A 16,785-nucleotide genomic window follows, 5' to 3' on the forward strand; every position below is an offset into this window, starting at 1 on the left:
TCACTGACTTCAAGAATGAAGCCGCGGACCCTCGCGGTGAGTGTTACAGTTCTTAAAGGCGGAGTGTCCGGAGTTTGTTCCTTCTGATGTTCAGATATGTTCAGAGTTTCTTCCTTCTGGTGGGTTCGTGGTCTTGCTGGCTCAGGAGTGAAGCTGCAGACCTTCACGGTGAGTGTTACAGCTCTTAAGGCGGTGCATCTGGAGTTGTTCGTTCCTCCCGGTGGGCTCATGGTCTTGCTGGCTTCAGGAGTGAAGCTGCAGACCTTTGTGGTGAGTGTTACAGCTCTTAAGGTGGCGCGTCTGGAGTTGTTCATTCCTCCCGGTGGGCTCGTGGTCTCGCTGGCTTGCAGCTCATAAATGCAGTGTGGACCCAAAGAGTGAGCAGCAGCAAGATTTATCACAAAGAGCCAAAGAACAAAGCTTCCACAGCGTGGAAGAGGACCCAAGCGGGTTGCCGTTGTTGGCTCAGGCAGCCTGCTTTTATTCTCTTATCTGGCCCCACCCACATTCTGCTGATTGGTAAGAGCCAAGTGGTCTGTTTTGACAGGGCGCTGATTGGTGCGTTTACCATCCCTGAGCTAGACATAAAACTTCTCCACGTCCCCATCAGATCAGTCCAAGACCCCACCAGAGCAGCCAGACACAGAGTGTTGATTGGTGCATCCACAAACCTCGAGCTAGACACAGGGTGCTGATTGGTGTGTTTACAATCCCTGAGCTAGACATAAATGTTCTTCACGTCTCCACCTGACTCAGGAACCCAGCTGGCTTCACCCAGTGGATCCTGCACCAGGGCTGCAGGTGGAGCTGCCTGTGAGTCCCGCGCTGTGCGCTCGCACTCCTCAGCCCTTGGGTGGTCCATGGGACTGGGTGCGGTGGAGCAGGGGGTGGCGCTTGTCGGGGAGGCTCGGCCGCACAGGAGCCCATGGAGGGGGTGGGAGGCTCAGGCATGGCGGGCTGCAGGTCCCGAGTCCTGCCCCGTGGGAAGGTAGCTAAGGCCCGGTGAGAAATTGAGCACAGCGCCGGTGGGCTGGCATTGCTGGGGGACCCAGTACACCCTCCACAGCCGCTGGCCCGGGTGCCAAGCCCCTCATTGCCCCGGGCCGGCAGGGCCGGCCGCTCCGAGTGCGGGGCCGCCAAGCCCACGCCCACCCGGAACTCCAGTTGGCCCGCAAGCGCTGCGCGCCGCCCTGGTTCCCGCTGGCGCCTCTCCCTCCACACCTCCCTGCAAGCTGAGGGAGCCAGCTCCTGCCTTGGCCAGCTCAGAAAGGGGCTCCCACAGTGCAGCGGTGGGCTGAAGGGCTCCTCAAGTGCCGCCAAAGTGGGAGCCCAGGCAGAGGAGGCACGGAGAGCGAGTGAGGGCTGTGAGGACTGCCAGCAGGCTGTCACCTCTCAGTGTGAAACTGAGCTCGCAATATCTCCGTAGTATGCCTGCATTTTCTTTTTCTACAATTTTGACTACTTTAGATACTTCATATGAGTGGAATCATACACTATTTTACTTTTTGTAACTGACTTATTTCACTTACCATAGTGTCCTTCAAGTTCATCCACATTGTAGCATGCGACAGGGTTTTCTTCTTTTTTAAATATAAAATTTTACTGTATGCATATATATTCCAAATTTTCTTTACTTATTCATCTATTCTTGAACATTTGGGTTGCTTCCACCTCTTGGCTATTGTGAATAATGTTGCATTGAACATGAATGTGCAAATATCTACTTTGAATTATTTTGGTTAAATACTGAGAAGTGATAATATTATAACTAACTTTGAAATTGAGGGCTTAATTTGCTGTGGGCATACATTACAGGCTATTTCTGATGAATACAACTTGGCAAACTCAGGCCTTTTAAATCCTGACCTGGATTCTTTGAATGAACTTTAAACTTGTCTCTTAAGCTTTTGCTTGTTCAATCCTCTACCCAAAGATAGCCCCAGATGACTCTTCCCAAGTGTAATTCTCTACTCAAAGGCCTTTAATGATTCTCCATTATCTGCTCTACAGCCCTTCTCAAGGCCCCAGTTGGCTCTCCCATGAGTCTGTCATGATCCAAAAAGCTGGCCCACTCACTATTTGCTGAGTACACTTTGTTCTTTCTCTTCTTTGGAGCTTTGTTAATGCCTGAAAATGTTCTCTGCGCTTCATTTCTACTCTAAAACCCTACCTATTTCAATATTATCTATTGTCATAATTTTAATTTCCTCCTTCCATCTCATCCACCCACACCATTGTACTGCTTTGGCTATTTCCTTATTGTTTGTCTTTAATTATGTTGCCTTTACCTATCCTTGCACCTCCAACTGGATTTTAACCTCTTCAAGAAGAGAGATTATATTCTCTTTTTTAAATCGTGAAGCTCCACGCACAATGCTTCGCAGGTTGTGTGTGATGCAGTACAGGGGAGCCCCCAAATTGGAGCTTAGCTCGCAAAGATTCTTGGCTTTGCCCAGGAAAGAATTCAAGGGTGAGCCAGTGGCAGGGTTGAAAAATACAGCTTTATTGAAGTGGCAGTGTTACAGCTCTGACGGTGTTACAGCTCTGTGACTGTTCTTGCAGAGCAAGGCTACCCCATAGGCAGAAAGTAACAGCTCAGGGTAGTTTTGCAGTCATATTTATACCTACTTTAATTACTTGTAGATCAAGGGGTAGTTTATGCAGAATTTTTAGGGAAAGGGTAGTAACTTCTGGGTCATGGGGTCATTGCCATGGAAGGGAGTGGTAACTCCTGGGTTTTGCCATGGCAGTGGTAAATTGACATGGCACACTGGTGAGCATCTCTTATGGAAAGCTGCCTCCACCCCATCCCTGTTTTAGCTAGTCTTCAATTTGGTCCAGTGTCTAAGTCCCACCTCCTACTTCATGGGCACTCAACAATGCCATGTTGAGGCCAGGCATGGTGGCTCACACCTGTAATCCCAGCACTTTGGAAGGCTGAGGCAGGCAGATCACTTGAGGTCAGGAGTTCGAGACCAGGCTGGCCAACGTGGAGAAATGCCATCTCTACTAAAAATACAAAAATTAGCTGGGGTAGGTGGTGCGCACCTGTAATCTTAGCTACTCAGGAGGCTGAGGAAGGAGAATCGCTTGAACCCAGGAGGTGGAGGTTTCAGTGAGCCGAGACTGTGCCATTGCATTCCAGCCTGGGCAACAGAGGGAGACTCTGTCTCAAAAAAAAGAAAGAAAGAAAAAAAAAACAAAAAACAAACAAAACAAAACAACGACAACAACAACAACAAAAACAATGCCATGTTGGAAAGACTGGAATACAAAGTAGTTAAAGTACAAGCTGCAGATGAATGGGAATTCAAATCTCAGCTAGATCACTCAGTGGTTATGGAACTTGGGCAAGGGAGTTAACTTCTTTGACTCAAGTTCCTTTTCTGGGGGCATGGCATTCATTATATGTACTACATAATGTTATAGAAAAGTTAAAGAAAAATGTATGTAGAATTGACATGTATTAAATATTCAGTCACAGTAGTGGCAAATATTTATTTCCTAGAATTTTCCTTCTGGAATACCTTGAATACCTTCTACCTAGACATTTCACCTCTTCATTTCTAGCCATAGTTATGATCGCAGTAGATTAGCCAGGGAGGCCAAATTAGAATAAGGATGGCCATTTACAGATTAGTATGTATTCATGCTGTATTCATACTAGAATCTGTATTTATTTTGAAATTACTGTAGTACTTGTGAATAAGTTCATAAATATTTACTGAGTACCCATTATATATCGAATGCTGTTCTAGATACTAAGAATACAGCAGTGAACAAGATAGAGTCCCTGCCCTCCACTAATTTACATTCTAATGTGTAAAAATACCCAGCAGATGTGCAAGAAATGTGATGAAAACCTTATCTATAAAATGATACCAAACCCCCTAACATCCCAAACTCAATTTTTTGGCCTTATAACTCAGCTGTTGTGGCAAGCTTGTTTTGTGCAGAGTCCAATAATAGTTACCCAGATTTGTTTTCCCCCCGAGACAGAGTTTCGCTATTATTGCCCAGGCTTTGAGTGCAGTGGCAGGATTTCAGCTCACCACAACCTCCGCCTCCCGGGTTCAACCATTCTCCTGCCTCAGCCTCCCGAGTAGCTGGGATTACAGGCATGCACCACCACGCCTGGTGTGTATTTTTGTATTTTTAGTACAGACGGGGTTTTTCCATGTTGGTCAGGCTGGTCTCCCAACTCTCGACCTCAGGTGATCTGCCCGCCTCGGCCTCCCCAAGTGCTTGGATTACAGGCGTGAGCCACCGCGTCTGGCCAGTTACCCAGATTTTTAAAAGCTGGGACTTTAAGAAGCAATGTGAAGGCAAGCTACACACACACACCACACAGACACACACACACACACACACTCTCTTAATTCTTTTTTCTTCTAGGAAAATTGGGATCAATCAGACCTATAAGTCATTGTGTACAACAGGTAGATCTGAGCTTTCTTTATTTCTATTTAAACGACCTTAAGAAGTATAGTTGCCTGGGAGTGAAAGTTGTTCAATGGTGGCATTTCAGCAGGAGCTCCCAGAATATTGAAGCTCTTCTCTTTGCAGCAACTTAGGTCTAAGTCCTACCGACGGCAGAGGGATAGACGAATTGACCTTTCCGGGTCCCCTGCTCGCCACTAGCCTCCGGACCGGCACCACCCCCTCCTGGCGAGACCGGGCGCGGCAGACGCGGAGCGGAGGCCCTCCCGCAGGAGGGGCGCGGGCGTGGAGGGCGTGGGCAGGGGGCGGGGCGAGCCCCGCAGACTAGGTGCTCCGGGGAGCTGTCAGTGTCAGGCTCTGGGAGAGAGGAAGTGATTGCTCCCTGAGGAGCGCGAGCTGAGCGGCCGGCGCAGCGTGAGACAGCACATCCTGCCCGCGCCGGCCCCGCCACCTTCGGGAGCCGCCTTCACCAACGCTGCCGCCGCCCAGGAGCCGCCGCCGGCTCGGGGAGCCCAGTTCCGCCGCTGCCGAGCGCGTCCAGGTAAACTGGAGCGGGATGTCGCCGCTCCCCGGACCGCCGCCTCTGCACCTCTCCTCAACCCTCCCCAACCCTCCCCACCACGGTGTCGTCTGCGCTGGGGACCAGGCTGGAGCCCAGGCCCCTGCAGCCGCAGCCGGACCCTTGTCCTGGCCCCCTGCCCAGGCTCCTGCGTGCTCCGCTGAGCCCGAAGGCTGCCAAAGCCCCCCAGTAGTACCCCCCTCTCGGCAGAGCCGAGAGACTAGGGCAGAGAAGGAAGGGTCGTGGTGTCACCACCTGGTCGCCCACCTTGTGGGCTCGGAGGGGCGTCCCAGTGCGCCCCGCCTCGGTCTTCCCCAGGGGAGCAGTGGGCGAGCGGCGTTGAAATCTGCACCCCTCTGGGCCACCGGCTGACTGACCCTGGAGGAGGGGAAAAGCTGCAGAGGGAGGGGAAAGGATGCTGTTTGATTACATTTCGAGCTGTCTGCAAAGCTCTTACATGCTGTCACTACCCTGCAAGTCGGAGGGAGCGAATTCACTTCCAGCAGGGCATTAATTAAACACTTCAAAGCGAGAAGACGCCAGTTTCTCTCTGCTGCGAAAAAGTGTGGCTGGGGGATGTTGTTTTGGTAAACACCTTCACGGCCGCCTGGCTCTCCTTCCCCGGCTCCTATTCGGAATCGCTCTGGCCTTATAAATCCGTGCGTCGTCATCATAAGGCCAGTGATCCTGGCAGCACTGATGGGAACTGAGTGTGCGGGAGTCTCATGACTTGTACCTTGGCTAATAAGATTAAACAGAAGCCCAGGATCAGGACAGGAAATTACATAGGAGATCAGAGACTCAACAACATGCAGAAGATGGAATATATTCGCTATTCTGGCTTCTACTAATCCTAGGTAAGGGGCAGGAACAAGTAGCCAGCCATTTTCTTGCTTGGAATGCCTTTTAAGTGGGCATTGTAGACTTATTGTAGTTCAGAGTTGTGAAGAATTGCTTCCAAACATTCCAGATTAGCAAAAAGTATAGCTAACAGTAAGGCATAGGCAACTGCAGGTGACAACCCAATGCCTGATATTAACACGGACATGGGTAACAGTCTGTGTACATACTTTAAGTGTGGAAATTATAGAGATATACATTGATCAGTGTTAATAAATTTGAAAAGGGAATATTCAGTGCAGTTTGCAAGCTGAGGGTACTGGTGAGAATGTAATACTACCTCTAATTATTTAAAATGCCAGGTTTGTTCAAAAAGGTTTGATGTGGAAAAAGGGGTCCTAACTCAGCTCTTTTGATCATATTTCTCAATAAAATAAAATCTGAAACACCTGCCACTGAGTTACCAGATGTTCTCTTCATAGGAACCAACTCTCAAATATTTGTTTAGGTCTGAGGATCCAGTGCTCCAAGACCCATTCCTCTTAAAACCTCTAGCACCATCCTTGGGAAGTTTTTAGAATACAGTTGGGGGTCGAATGCAGGATTTTCCAGCCTGTCAAGCTCTTAGCCCTATTTCTGGCCCACAGCATCTCAGCATTTTACTTTTTCTTCCTTGTCTCAGGCCTCAGATGACAAATGCACTTGCTTCCTCCCTCTTTGGACCTCTGAGATGCTGCAGCCCCTGGTGCACAGTCCTTGAGGAGGAGGGGCTGGCTTGCAGTCCTTCCCCACCCCCAGCCTTTCCTCCCTCTTTGTTACTGAAAACATGCATGATTGTTTTACTGTTAAAGCTTTAGGTAAAATCACCAGTAGGGATATGAACAGAGAAAATAAACTCGACCTGCAGGAAAAGGGGCAGAGTTCTTAAAGTAGTGGTCCATGGTCTTCAGTTTCTGACTAACTTCGAAGAGAGTAAGAAGAAGTCACTTGGCATTTCAGTCACCATGTTTTATATCTCAGAGAAGGCTCTAAGATCTTTCTTCCCAATCCCTCTGCTTCCAAAAATACTCCTTCCCGAGTCTACATTTAATAAATGAGCCTTGCCTTTGATGACAGTGCTGAGTCAAGGATCCAGCCTGGGTGCTGCTCTTTCCATAAAAACAGCGATGTAGACCAGTCTTGTAAAATGTATGCCAAATCTGAAATTTAGGTACCCCTCTTAGTACAAACAGTGTGCACAGTCTTCACCCTGTTACCATTTTCTCCAGTTTCTTTGTTGTTCAACATAGCATCAGATGAAAAGGTCACATGCATCTGTTTCAAAATCTGTTTCAAACAAATATATTCCTTCATTACTTTATTCTCCCTACACTTGAAACAAAGATTGATAACAATAGCTAAAATATATTGAGCACTTTACCAGGCATTGCATTTTAAAATACTTTCACAGGTGTTAACTTATTTAAACATCACAAAAATCTTATGAAGCAGATATTGTTCGTAATCCTGTTTTACAGATGAGGAAACTAAGACACAAAGCTGTCAAGTAACTTTTGCTCAGCTACTAAGTTGAGCAAGGCAGCATTTGAATCAAGGCCTGACTCCAGGCCAGGAGTTTTAACCTGTCTCTTCCGTACTATAAAACAATTACACTGGTTAATTTTCATATATTGAATACCAAGCTCTTCTCTTATGTTATCTCATTTTAATTCTTATATTAATCCTATGAAGTAGACATTATTATCCATATTTTCCAAATAAATGAGTTAAATGACATACTCAACATCATTTAATAAATGGCAGAGGTAGGATTCAAATGAGATCTCTCCAAAGACTCTAAAACTAGGACCCATCCATTTTGGCTATTGTGCTGTGTGAGAGACAAAAAAGCCAGTGTATGTCTGTTTCTTTCAGGTTTGTTCTCCAATTTCAGTGTGATCCATTGTTATTTTCTTAAAGCCACAAGTATAGCCGCACTTTTTGCCAGTTGATAGGTAACTGTGAATAATATATGCACACTCAAAGTAGACCCATGGCCCCTTAAAATAAATTATGGTGTTGTTTTTGTCTCCTTAATGAAAGTAGCTATTATACTTTGTGGATCTCAAATGCTGTGTAAATAATTGCTACCTTAATCAGGGATCTCTTTTACTAGAAATCTTTGTGGCTTCTACATCCCCTAGAGCATGTGAGAACATATATTCTCTTGGGAACTTTGCTGGGACTAGGAACTTCTAGAGTTGACTTTTTTGTTTTGAGAGTTAACTCAAATGAATTCAACTCTTGTTTTTCTTCTTTGCAATGTATAAACCCTTGACCAGGTCCATGTAAAAGTTATTCCTCTTGACTGGGCACAGTGGCTTACACCTGTAATCTCAGCACTTTGAGAAGCCAAGGCAGACCAATCACTTGAGGCCAGGAGTTAGAGACCGGGCTGGAGGCTCGTGACTGTAATCCCAGCTACTCGGGAGGCTGAGACAGGACAATCACTTGAGCCCAGGAGGCGGCGGTTGCAGTGAGACAAGATTGCACCACTGCACTCCAGCCTAGGTGACAGAGCAAGGCCCTGTCTTAAAAAAAAAAAAAAAAATTATCCTCTTGACAGAGACTTTTCATCAATATCTTGGACTTGTGTTCCTTGATTCCTCTCTGAGTGAGGCCTGGCCCCAGAATCTTAGAGTGAAGTTTCCATTGTAACATAGATACCACTGCCTAGGTGCTAATCCTCATGAGCTCACATATTCATAAAACATCCTTGATTCTTTGTTGGAGGAACCTTCTTAAACACAAACCCATAGATACTGTAAAAGGGAGGCATACGAATGATTTTCAGATGGTCATTGAACCCACTAAAATTGATGCAAATTTTCATGCATTTGTGCATAAATGTAGTTTTCTAGGGAAAAAAAGGGGATATTGCTAACTAAAAATACTGGAAGAATCACTGGTTTACATATGCTGTTTAAAAAAGGGGAGAGGAGCAGAGGTCACTCTGCTGAAGTGTATCGAAGACAAAGCCAAACTATCCTACCAGTGGCAGCCAAAAATAAAATGTTCTTGGCTATCAGGACATTTTTTTGGCATTTCACCAGGAGCCCAGGTGGCAGGTATAGCAAACATCAACTGACACTGAGTCAGGCCTGCAACTGAGTCAGGCCTCCAGGCGTGGCAGGCAGTCCTAGCTCGGCTTGTCATTCACTGAGCACCTCCCCTGTGCATAATCACTGCTTTATAGATGTGTTAGTTCATTGAATCATCCCAACATCCCTGTAAGGTGGACATTTTTCTCTTTCTTTGACAAACAAGGAGATGCTTGGAGGGATTAAGTCACTTATTCAAGGCCATATGGAGCCAGATAGTGGAAGGGCTAGATTTGAAATGCAGGTCGGCCTGATTCCAAAGTCTGTTTCTTCTCTTCCTACCATAGCTCATTGTTTCTCTGCCTGTGTGGGACACCAAAAAAGTAATGTTTAGTGTAGCTTTTTATTGTGGCAGGACTAAGAGTCCCTCAAGAAATATGTTCACACACTGATAGGAAAAGCCTAAAATATTATCAAAGGAACAACAACAACAAGTTGTATGTCTCCCAGAATGGCAGAAGAAAAGCAAGCCCTGCTTTACTTAAGGTGAGTTGAAATTCCACACTTTTGCTTCCCCCGTTGCCAGGTGTCTTGCCGAGTACCAAATGCACAGCAGCCCCCACCTAACACAGCCTGAAAACTATCTTGCAGTGGTAACTGCAAATCAAAACTTTATTCATTGCAAAGATGAATTTAAGGCTGTTCTGTCCTCTGAGGCTTCCCTGATACAGCAGCTGTGCCATGATCTGGAACACTGACTTGCTCCCAAATCCTGGGAGGGCCACTACTTCCCAGATGACTTACGTGCTCTTTAGTTTTCAGTTCATACCAGTCTTGAAATCCTCTTTAGCAGCTGTTCTTGCTTCCAAATTATTACTTAAGCTCTAACAGTTTTCCACTTACCTATATTCTTGCTATGATCGCATAGAACAACCCACTGTTTCATTTTGGGGGTTCAGAACAGCTAATGCCATCAATGTGGCAAACACACAAAGCAGAAATTTCGGTCAGAGTTGAGGGTATTCATAATAAAAATAATGAATCTCAAGCACTATAGAGGATGATTGTACTTGATCAACAGACCTGCCTGGTAACCGTTCCAGTGTGCTTCATTATGCTTTAACTCAGTGCTTTTCCAACATTATTTTTTCTCTTTTATAATCCCTCAAGAATTTTTAAAAAATTCTGCAGCTCCATCACCTCCACATTTAAGGTTACATCTAATGCTTTTCATCATACATTTATAGAATCACAATTAATGTGATTTTCAGAATGCTGTAAACTTTGACAGTTAAAAATAAAACCGTGACATCATTCTTTGAATCCAATTAAAATCTAAATACCAGCTTCAATTTAAAATGTATGTGAAGAAGCTCTTTTCACAAAGGGATGTTTTTATATCTTGCAGTTAAGCACCACAGTAAGATTTGGTATTTCTTGGGGTTTTGTTTGTTTAGTTTATATTTGTCTTTAACCTTAATATGGCAGAAGGCATTTTGTGAAAATGGAGATGGAAAAAGAGGCCTTGAATAATTCTACAACCACAGGCACATTCTCCGGTAGACAGTTTTAGGAAAGCATACAGGCAGAAGCTGCGGTTCTGGAAATTAATGCCATTAACTTTTCCCTTGCCTGCAGGCTCTTTAGAAAGCCACTGTGGAGGCCAGGGGTATGCAGATGCCAGTCTGAAGATTGCACATTTATCTAGCACAGGTGCTGTGTGTTATGGGTCAGTGTGGCACAGCTACTGGCAGTCAGGCCCATTGCCTTTTGTGTATGGGACTCAAATTAGAGGTGAGTAGGGCCAGAAGGAGCTGCACAGAGGCTGGTCCCATTTTCTGCTCTCAAGTAGAGGTGACTGGGAATAGCTCTTTTTTATCTTTCTTCTATTTAATGATTTTTAGTACAAGATGGGCTCATTCCAGTGCTTTCTTTTCTTTTTAGTTTTATTTGTTTATTTATTTATTTACAAACAGGGTCTTACTCTGTTGCTTAGGCTGGAGTGCAGTGGCATGATCATAACTCACTGCAACTCCAACTCTTGAGCTCAAGCAGTTCTCCCAACTCATCCTTGCAAGTAACTGGGACTACAGGCATGTCCCACCACACCAGCTAGTTAAAAAAATTTTTTTTCTAGGGATGGAGTCTTGCTGTGTTGCCCAGGCTGGTCTTGAACTTGTGGCTTCCAGCAGTCCTCCTGCCTCAGTCTCCTAAGTGTTGGGATTACAGGCGTGAGCCATTGCACCTGACCCCAGCAAGTTTTTAAATCAGTTGTTCTTAGCCAGGAGCAATTGTCTTCTCCAGGGGGACATTTGACAATGTCTGGAGACATTTTTTATTATCTCAATTGGGGAAAAGGGCTGGCATCTAGTGGATAGAGGTTGGGACTGCTGCTGAACATGCCACAAAGCACAAGACAGCTTCCACAACAAAGAATTATCTGACCCAAAATGTCAATGATGCCGAGGTTATGAAACTCTGCTTTAGAAGTTCTAGTTTTCTCATTGAAATCTTCCCTGTTTAAATAATTTAAGTCCATTTTTTTGGTCTTTACAAGATAGTAAAAAGCACATCTAAGAGCATCTAGGAGGCAGCATAAAGTAATGAGAAGAAGAGATCAGATATCCCACTTACTGCCTGTGTGAGCCTCAGTTTCTTCATCTGTAAAATGGGGAAAATGATGCCTGGCTTGCAAAGTTATTGTGAGGATTGCAGACAATCAGTGTACAGGCCCCAGTGCCTGGTACATGCTAAATACATGGATAATTCTTTTTATGATCAAACAGCAATTATGTCACTCTCTAGTTTATCTGGGATGTGTGTGATCTTGCCTTCCTTTGAACCAAAGGTATGCTTTGTTTTTTAAAAACAAAAAATTGTCTTGATTTAAATTTACTCATTGACGTTCGTCTTTCTCCTAGACTTTAGGCTCCTTCAGACATCAGTGTGTCTTCCAGCAGAGAACCTTACACATGGTGAATACTCAACAAGCTTTTGTTGACCTGAAATATTAGCCAGAATAAATCCTACTTAATTTTCCTTTTCTTATAAGACTGAGTTCTTTTTCCCCTTGGAGCATTTTAATGTGTTTAGTAAAAACATTCACTTCCTGAAATGTAGCGCCCATTTTGTGTCTGTGCCCAAGATGAATGTGTGCTTGGTAATGCCTAGAATCCTGGAAGCCTTGCTTTCCTGAATCAGGATCATGCAGAGCATTTCTGCTGGGGGAAGAGGAGTCTTGAGGAGGACAATATTTCATTGAAGAAATGACAGGCAGCATGGTTTGGTGTTTTCCTTTTTGAACCCCTTAGGGTTCTGGTCTGGCTTTGGTCTGACACTGTCCGATGAGCAGTCCAGCACACTGGCTTCTTTCTGGTAGAAGGGACATTTTGATTCCTTACCAGGTTTATATTTTATTCTAATGTCCAAAGTGAAGCCAAGTAATGAGCATATTTTCATTGAATAAATGAAATATTCATTCATTCTAATGAATAAATGATGACACAACATTATACATCCCTTGCCTACAATCACTTAATCGCTTTTCCCCACTTTTTTTTTTTTTTTTTCTTTTGAGACGGAGTCTTGCTCTGTCGCCCAGGCTGGAGTGCAGTGGCACGATCTTGGCTCACTGCAAGCTCTGCCTCCAGGGTTCATGCTGTTCTCCTGCCTGAGCCTCCCGAGTAGCTGGGACTACAGGAGCCCACCACCACGCCTGGCTAATTTGTGTGTGTGTGTGTGTGTGTGTGTTTTTAGTAGAGACGGGGTTTCACCGTGTTAGCCAGGATGGTCTTGATCTCCTGACCTCGTGATCCACCTGCCTCGGCCTCCCAAAGTGCTGGGATTACAGGTGTGAGCCACCACACTCGGCCTCACTTTCCCTTTTAGAATACATGCTAGATTGTCTACTCTGACCTGAAATAGTACCCATTTCTTTGTCAAGATGAAGACTTCACTAATTGAAATGGAAGGAAGTCCCCTCTTTCTGAATGCAGTTTTGGATCCTACAGCACACCATGTGGAAGCCTTTAAATGTTTATCAAGTTGTTGAATGTTAAAATGATCCTGAGTGCAGGGGATGACCCTGAGACTCTGTCTCAGAACCAGCTTGTGGAATGTCATTTGGTGGGTTTGGATGATGGAAAGGGAAGCAGGCCCTGTGGGGAATGTGTGTTTTGACACAATGTTCCCTTTTAAAATTACGGTGCGTCTCCTGTTTCACCATCTGCCCGATAGTATCAATATAGCAAGAGGTTGTGGGAATTGGTGTGTATTTTGTGGAAGAAAGAATAACAACAACAACAAAAAACCCTTCTCTGCCTGTTTCCTTGAAAAGTGTGACTTTGTTCACTTTCAGAAGCTATAGGTTACAGCTGATTTGGAAAGAGGATCCTCCCTCTTTAATGCCTTCAGGCTCAGAGGAAAATGAGAATCTATTTGGGTAAGTTAAAAATGCCAAACTAAATCTCCCAATGCAAATATGGACCACCCAGGGACATTGTAAAAGGCCAGATTTGGGGTTTTGAATATTTACACATTTTCTTGCCTCCTATTTTAAGCTTTTTAATATTTGTCAAATGCTGCTGAAAAGTAATTGGCATATCAAGCAAGGGTGAAATCCCATATCTAATGCCAGAGAATTTAAAGCAGGGGGAACTGTGCTCATTTCCCTTGAGTGTCCCTTGTTTTTAAAAATGAAGAAATGTGAGTTCAAAAAATTCTAAGACCATAAATTAGAGACCTTAAAGTAGATAGAAAAGTTGGTTACAAAACTATTGTCGAGGAGGAGGATGATAAACGCTCTTTGAGTGCTCCCTTTCCCTGGTATAGTCTGCCCTGACTGAGCCATTTTTCTCAGTAAATTGGGCAAAAGTTTATTTTTGACGATGGGTCAGGGTACTGGAAACATCACCCTATAACATTGTCAACACCACCGCTACCTTCCCAAATGCCGGAAAGGCAGATCTGGGCAGCACATGGAAAAAGTGTTTTCTAAACTCCCTGGAGGAAAATACAGAAAGTTGCTTTAACCAGGGCACATGCTCTGGAGACTGTGTGGTTAATAATGACATTTAGTACTTTCTTACTCTTTACACCCTCCTCACGGGGCATTCCACAGCACTTTAAGATGGGGATGGTAAAGGAGGGGTGCTTGAAGATGTCAGCGCTGTCAAGGAAGGTGAAAAGTAACCAGAATTCTGACTCATTGGAGTGGATTTGATCAGGCTAGGCTGTGTCATGATGCAATAACAAATAACTGCCAAACCTCAGTGGAGTAACACAACAAAAAAATTTTCTTGGCCATGTTACATCTCCAGTGTGGGTCAACAAGGGGCTGTGTTCACCATGTTCACTCAGAGGCCCATGATGTATGAGGCTTCATCTTGATATATACTTCTACAGTCCCTGTGGTAAATTGCATACTGCATATTAAACCTCCTGGAAGTGACATATGACACCTCTACTCACGTTTCATGAGCCAAAAGCAGTTGTGTGGCCATTCCTGACTACAATGGCATCCTTAAGTGTAGTCCTATGGGAGGGGAACTGGAATTTTTGTAATAAACTCAAATGACTATGGAAGGGAGGGACTTACATGAAGTCTGCCTATTCCTGCTAATAACTACAGTCTCTATGGGGCACCCCTAGGGACACTGACTGATATGTAACCACATATGTAGTGGTTTCAGCCACCAACTCTACAAGTGAATTGGGAGAGTTCCCTGAGCCCTTTGCGGGACTTGCAATAGCGGTGTTGCTCATTTGCTCAGCCACTGCATGCTCAAACCCTGAATGGGATGGGGAGCATGCAGACAGGCAGGTGCAGGAGCCAGAATGAGCACTTTTGGGCCCCAGCCCCATGGTAGCATCGAGGGATGCATTATAATTAATGCTTTTTTAGCAGTTATTGTCCGTTGATGGCTAAGTATTAAACCAGTTTGTGGAGAGATAGGGTGACAGCCTTTTACACCCTGTCCTCTTGGTACCTGCATCCTTGTCTGGCGTCCAGGAAGAATCAGGTCACACATGGACTTGAAGGATGGTGAACACAGTGGTTTTACTGAGTGGTGGAGGTTGCTCTCAGTGGGATGGATGGGGAGCTGGAAAGGGGACGGAGTGGGAAGATGATCTTCCCCTGGAGTTCAGCCATCCTGTGGCCAATCACCTCTCTGACCTTCCCCAGCCGAACTCCTCTCGATGTTCAGATGTCCCTTCTCTTCTCTCCTTCTCTGCTGCTCCTTTCTGCCACTCTGCTGCTCTTCTGCTCATGGAGCCTGAGGTTTGGGGTTTTTGTGGGTACAGGATGGGGGCGTGGCAGGCCAGAGTGGTTTTAGAAAAGGTGACATTTGGGCATGAAAACAGAAATGCCTGTTCCCATTTAGGGCTGTGGGTTTCCAGGCTTGAGGGTGGAGCCTTTGCTGGGAACCACCCTCTTCTACCCAGTATTTCCTTGCCTCCTGTCCATATCACTAATGCCTGAATGAATGCCCATTAAAATATAAAATGCATTTGCATGATTTTAATATCATAAGGAATAACAGGTTCCCAGAAAACTGAGCTTACAAATATAAATTTTACTGATAATGAATAAAAGAAATACATATGGGGTGAAAATTAGCTTCCTTCAGTAGCTGTTCAATTCTAGTCAAGAATATTCATTTAGAACTTATGGAATGCCAGCCATGAGTGAGACTGAGTGCTTGGTGGGCACATGAAAATGAAAAAGGTACAGATCGTAGGGGCCAATGTCTAATGGGGGAAAAATAGAATAATTTATTACCTACAATGTGGTTATATGTTATCAGATATCAAATGATTATCACATATGTTAAAATGGGATAAATGCCTCAGAGATATAACAAAGTACAATGTGGATTCAAAGAAGGGTAGTGATTAATAATTAAGTGAATAATCACTTCTTTCAGTTTGCAGACTGACCAGACATCAGTGTTACCCAGACAAAAACATTTCAATTAATGTTTTACCTTCATCCTCCTCTTTTGTTTTTGGACCTGATTTGATCACAGAAAAAATTAAAACAGTGATTATGGTTAAGAGGTAGTATAAGAGCATGACCTCTGGAAATAAGGTTCAAAGCTGAGTTTCACCATTTACTAGCTATGCAATCTTGACAAGTTACTTTGCTTGCCTGTACCTAATTTTCTTCATCTGTAAAACAGGATTCATAATAATAGTATCTACTTGCTAGTGTTGTGCTGTGGTTTGAAGGAATAAATCCCACTTAATTTTCCATTTCTTACAGGATTTAATTTTTTTCCCTTGAATCATTTTGATATGCCTAATACAAACATTGACTTCCTGAAATGTACCACCTCTTGTGTGTCTGGGCCCCAAATGGATGTGGGCTTAGTAATTCCTGGGATTCTGGAAGACTTGCCTTCCTGAATTAGGATCATCAGAGTGTTTCAGGGTCAGATGTTCAGTCAGTATTTTCCCTGGTCTGAGAGGCAACCATACAGTCTCGAGAGCTCTAGAGTGTCAATGTGGCTTCTATTCTGATAGATCTGGTAATTCAGGTCTATCGGGGGTACATTTCCTAACTCTCCTGTTCCCACCCCAGCACTTCAAAGTCATGTTAAATTAAATTAAAATTTAATGTGGTATAAATGAATTGTGACTGAATCATGGAGGCATTCTGCTTGTTTGATTCCAGAACGTTAAAAGGTCCATGTGCTTGGGGCCAGTGCTGTAACAAAGGACTGACAAGCTAGAGTCTGGGTACGATGGAGGGGAGCCCGTGAAGCTCATCTTGGTAGATGCTCACCTTCTCTCTCCTCTGTTTTTTCTTTGCCTCCCCCACCCACTCCTGGAATGTAAAGTGGGGGCAACTTGAGGTGATGCTGC

General features: G+C 44.6%; 1 protein-coding gene across 5 annotated transcripts in view; it reads left to right on the forward strand.

The window, feature by feature from the left end:
• Window positions 1–4,657: 4,657 nt before the first annotated feature.
• DYNC1I1 (dynein cytoplasmic 1 intermediate chain 1) overlaps window positions 4,658–16,785 on the forward strand; it is a 318,572-nt gene continuing 306,444 nt past the window's right edge. For 2 of the 5 annotated variants that reach the window (XM_003252524.4, XM_030822121.1), the window contains exon 1: window positions 4,658–4,981. The gene's annotated coding sequence lies outside the window, so the exon portion shown is untranslated. Of the gene's footprint in view, window positions 4,982–5,327; window positions 5,857–16,785 lie in introns of those variants that run through there. The other 3 variants (XM_030822119.1, XM_030822120.1, XM_030822122.1) reach the window with 3 other exon arrangements.

This window comes from Nomascus leucogenys, chromosome 11 (assembly GCF_006542625.1).
Source record: "Nomascus leucogenys isolate Asia chromosome 11, Asia_NLE_v1, whole genome shotgun sequence".
Taxonomy (NCBI): domain Eukaryota; kingdom Metazoa; phylum Chordata; class Mammalia; order Primates; family Hylobatidae; genus Nomascus; species Nomascus leucogenys.